This window comes from Euleptes europaea, chromosome 17 (genome assembly GCF_029931775.1).
Source record: "Euleptes europaea isolate rEulEur1 chromosome 17, rEulEur1.hap1, whole genome shotgun sequence".
Classification (NCBI taxonomy): Eukaryota; Metazoa; Chordata; class Lepidosauria; order Squamata; family Sphaerodactylidae; genus Euleptes; species Euleptes europaea.
This window is the reverse complement of record NC_079328.1, coordinates 26,956,875-26,962,352: the sequence shown is the minus strand read 5'-3', so window position 1 is coordinate 26,962,352 and position 5,478 is coordinate 26,956,875.

The window sequence follows — 5,478 nt, the reverse complement described above, 5'->3', positions numbered from 1 at the left end:
GCATCCAATCTGTACTTTTAACTGGCAAAACTTAACACCATTGTAGAACACTTGGCCAAAGTTTGTCTTGTAACATTGCCAAATTCCTTTTTTTCTGCATAAAGAATCATCTGGAGTTTTCTGTTAACCATTCCTGTTTTGGTTCTTGAGTGGCTGATCCTGCACCGTTGAATCTACTTAATTAAGCAGTAAAGATGCCAGGTCAGCGGAATTTACTTCCACCAAACAGCCAGGTCAGCGGAAATTACTTCCACCAAAGTCAAAGGCTACACATAGTCCAGCATTCAACAAAGATAAGCACCCTTAAGCCCATTTGGTTTGGTGGACTTCCTTTTGTGCTGGAATCTGGCATTTGTCAACAATTCCAACTATGTGCAGTAAAAGAATCAGTTGTTAGGTCCAACTGATAAGCTTTCAAATTTGGAAGATCTCCACTTCTGGCTGGATGGTAATCAAAAGGGTAGTGATGGAAAATGCCGTCAAGTCACAGCCAACTTGTGATGACCCCGTAGGGTTTTCAATGCAAGAGATGAACAGAGGTAGTTTGCCATTGTCTGCCTCTACGTAGCAACCCCAAACTTCTTTGGTGGTCTCTCATTGAAGTATGAACCAGGGCCAACCCTGCTTAGTTTCCAAGATCTGAGAAAATTGGGTTAGCCTGGGCTATCCAGGACAGGGCATTTTCAACATTCACCAGCAGCCACATACATGAATGTGTTCACCAGTTTCTGTGAAAGTGTATCTAGCAACATTTTCTTCTCTGATCAGTCCTACCCCACCCCAAAAAAGTGTAAAGTGTAGGTTAGTAAAGAGCTACTAAAAGGCTGCCAATATTTTTCTGGCTGCGGTTCCCATGCCTTAGCTCAATCTGAAATCACTTGTGCTTTGTAAAGTATATGGCTGAAAAGCAATTGTGAATCAACTTCTCTACTTGGCTGTGATTCAAGTGAGGAAGCCAGATCCTCACGGCTTCAGGGATTTTTAAATAAGTGCACACTAATAGCAGAAAGAAGGGCTAAAGAAGTGCTTAAGTGGCACATGTGAATTTAGTCTTGACAAGCAACAACAACAAAAAAAGCAGGTGAAGCTTGGCCAATGGCTACATAGAAACCTCACTTGCTGGCATTTGCTTGCGGCATAAACATGCGAATTCATGAAGCTACCCTCAATCTGTCAAGGTCAGTATGGGCTATTCTAGGAGCAGCTCTCCAGGGTCTCAGGTGGAAGTCTTTCACTTCCTCTCCCACCTGATCCTTTTAACTGGAGGTACCAGGGATCACAGATGGGGCTTTGTGCGTGCAAAGGAGATACTTTCTGCCGCTGCGCCATGGCCCCTCCCGTTAGAAGCAACAAGGCCCTGATAAAATGAACTGAAACACGTGTTTTTTTCTATGAGGTTTCATTTAAAACCAGTTTTTTCTTTTCCTTCCAAGCTCCCATGACCCACATGTCTTGAACACATGAAGTTGCCTTCTACTGAATCAAACCCTTGGTCCATCAAAGTCAGTATTGTCTACTCAGACCAGCAGCGGCTCTCCAGGGTCTCAGGCAGGGGTCTTCCACAATCACCCACTTGCCTAGTGCCTTTAACTGGAGATGCCGGGGATTGAAACTGGGACCTTCTGCATACCAAGCAAATACTCTGCCACTGAGCCACAGCTCCTCCCCAGTTGATGGGGAGTTTTTTATTTTGAGCAGTTAATGAGGAGGTTTTTTTTTCGATTTCTTTAAGGAAAATATGGTGGCGAGATACTTGGCCACTGCCGATGTTATATTTGGATCTCTATCCACCAGCAAAAAGGGGACTATTTTATCATCTGTTACTGTGGCAGGCAATTTCGTTAAAATAGCAGTGATCCGTTGGTCACATGGGAGTTTGAAATGGGGACACTCCAGCATCGTGTGAAAAAGCATATCAATTTCCCTCATATTACATGAGCAAAGTCTTTCTGAGTAGGGTAAATTTCCAAATCTTCCATTTAGCACTGCTGAAGGCACAGCGTTCAAACGAGCAAGCATAAAGGCTCTTCGGAAACCTGGGACTGTTAAATTACTGAAATATGGTGGAGTTCATAGAGGAGGAAGGATACCTAAGAATTGAGTAGAGCATACCCTTTGAGCATGCATTGTAGAGCTGGAACAATCCAATTTTTTTATAGCTCTTAATAATTGATATATATTTCCTTTTCCCCATGCTTAATAAAATATATAAACCAGATTACAATACAACAGCCCGTCTGATTTTAAAAGCTTGAAGAGTTTTCAAAAGCAGAAGAGGGGGCAGGAGGAGGAGGGGGAGTGACCGCTGCATTTTGTACGAAGCTGCACTTGCCAAAATCCCCTCTTCTGCAAAGTTAAAAGATGCACAAAGCCCCCATCCTTTGCTGCTTGTCATCTTGGCCAGACAAGGTCATAGGCACCAGCAGAGGCCATGCCTCCTGCGCTGCTAATGCCCTCTGAAATTAATGGTCCCCAAAAGCTCAGAAAGCCAGAAACTGCATCACTGAAATCTGAAGGGCATTCCAGGTACTGATCCTAAATTGAACTCCACCCCCTGTAATGACCACTTAGTTTTCTCGTTGTCTTGATGTGTGTTTTTCCACAAAAAGGTGTGTCTGTGTGAATCTTGTCTTCATTAGCAGCAGGGTTTCCGATTCACTTTTCTTGCCCTTCATTACATTTTATGGGGCCTGTGGAAGCTGGCTGCAGCCCCCACCTAATCCCCCTTCCCTGAGAAAATGCAAGAATCAAATTTGAAATGTGCAACTTTTCTGGGTGTTTTCTGGCTTTCCCCAGTCCGAGATATAGCAAGTCAGACTACGCTGTCTGTTAGCTGATGTTAACAACTTGTGTCTTTGTTTTAGGGGATCTTTGAGCGCCTGAAGGACTCCCATTCTCTTGACCAACCAGCGAGACTGCCGATTTTTCCATCAGCAACAATTAGGAAGTGACATTTTGCCCAGCTTGGAGAGAATGTTTCTTTCTCTCTGTATGCCGTGAAAAAAATATATAAATCTATTGCATCATTCTCCTGCCTGTTCTCCAAGAAACTCAGGAGGGCAGACAGAGCATGCCTCCCATTTTATTCTCCCAAAAACCCTGTAAGAAGGTTAGGCTGAGAGCAAGAGGTCCCAGGTCACCCCTGGGCCCTTCATTGCTCAGCAAGAATTTGAACTGGCTCTCTTCATCCCCATTCTAGCATTCTAACCACTATACCAACCCCCCACATACACCTCGTGATTTCTGATCATTGTACAAGCTGTTGAGTAAAGCACAGCTACACAAGTCAATTGAAAAACTGGCAGCCATACCACCTCCTGCGTAATTGGAAACAAAATCTGGGATAGAAACACAAACCCAAAATGTTACACACACACACACACACACAGAGTTGCCTGTTAAACTCATCTTGGTTAGGTAAAGGTAGTCCCTCTGTGCAAGCATCAGGTCATTCCTGACCCATGGGGTGACGTCACATCCCGACGTTTATTAGGCAGACTATGTTTATGGGGTGGTTTGCCAGTGCCTTCCCCAGTCATCTACACTTTACCCCCAGCAAGCTGGGTACTCATTTTACCGACCTCGGAAGGATGGAAGGCTTAGTCGACCTTGAGCCGGCTACCTGAAACCGACTTCCTCTGGGATCGAACTCAGGTCGTGAGCAGAGCTTTTGACTGAAGTACTGCAGCTTACCACTCTGCGCCACTGGGCTCTCTTCATCTTGGTTAGGTACTGATTTATTAAGGAGGGGAGAGTTAACGATAGCCTCTTGCTTCTCCTAAAGGACAGCTGCCACACTCCCTTGCCCCCATTGTTTGGCAGGAATGCTGGGTCTTTCATAAAGAGCTTCTCTAAAATCTCCCCCCTTACACCGTCAGCTGTGTGTGTGTGTGTGTGTGTGTGTGTGTGTGTGTGTGTGTGTGGAGAACTTGCGTAGAGGTGGGATAAACCCCCAGTGCCAACACCACATCCCATTCAATTTCATTCATCCCCCCTTTTTTGGTACTTAAATTAACAGAACCACCCATGAGTCGTAGATTCCGCCTCCCCCCAACTTAATTAGAGTTGCCAACTCTAATTTGGGAAATTTCTGGAGATTTGCTGGGGTGGAGCCTGGGGAAGCAAGGTTTGAGGGAAGGAGGGACCTCAGTAGGTTATGATGCCATTGTCCACCCTACAAGGCAGCCATTTTCTCCAGAGGAAATGATCTCTGTAGTCTGGAGATCAGTTGTAATTCCAGGTGTTCTCCAGGTGCCACCTAGAGGTTGGCAACCCTACCTTTCATGTACAGCTTGCCAAGGATGGAGGGTGCTCATTACCCTCCAGAAGGCACAGAAGATAGACAGCAATCGAAGGGGCAGGAGAAGAGCAATTGTGCTTGTGCTTCCACTGAGGCATGTTTCCCTGAACCCCGATTCAACTCCCTACCCCCGTGTTCAGATGCCACACAGGGACACAGAGCCAAGCGCAGTGTAGTGGTTAGTCAGACTAAGAACTGGGAGGCCCAGGTTTGAGTCCCCACGGAGGGAAAGAAACAGGGTATAAACATCTGAATAAATAAATACATTCCCCACCATGCCTAATTCAGAAGTAGAAGAAGAGTTGGTTTTTATATGCCGACTTTCTCTACCACTTAACAAAGAATCAAACCGGCTTACAATCACCTTCCCTTCCTCTCCCCACGAAAGACACCCTTTGAGGTAGGTGGAGCTGAGAGAGCTCAAAGAGAGCTGTGACTAGCCCAAGGTCATCCAGCTGGCTTCATGTCGAGGAGTGGGGAAACCAATCCGGTTCACCAGATCAGCCTCCGCCGCTTATGTGAAGGAGTGGGGAATCAAACCCGGTTCTCCAGATTAGCATCCACCGCTCGAAACCACCGCTCGAAACCACTACACCATGCCGACGGCTTCCTAGACGTCCTCATGACATACCATGGCTGTATTAAGGTTTTACGAATGGACCCCAGCCTGGTTTATTTATGGTCTTATGCCACTCATACACAGACCAGTGCTTGAAGGCATCCTTCTTTGAAGGATAATGCAGTTTGCTGTGCCAGCTGAAAGCAGGCTTCTTAGTCAACCATTTCTTCTCTACCAACCAACCGGGACTTAAAACTGCTCCTCCACTGCCAGTCTATACAAGGCACCACAGCCAACTACGGTCGGAGGGCTGTGAATGACGGCAAGATCCAAGATTTTAAACGCATTCAGGATTTCTTTAATCATAGGCAACACTAAAACTCTGCTACAGCACCATGGCAATCTACTTCTTCTCCATTATACAATAAAAATGATATTTCTCCCCAGAGACAGTCTTAAAGGAAAGAGACACCCACAGAAGACAGCGCCGGTAAGCCATTTGGTATTATCTGAAGAATAGAGACGGATGACGTTGAGCGCTTGGAGGATGACCGGGATGAAGGAAGGGGGGGGGGGAATAAGATTTTCTACCCGAGCACCGGAGGAGTCACGACGAATC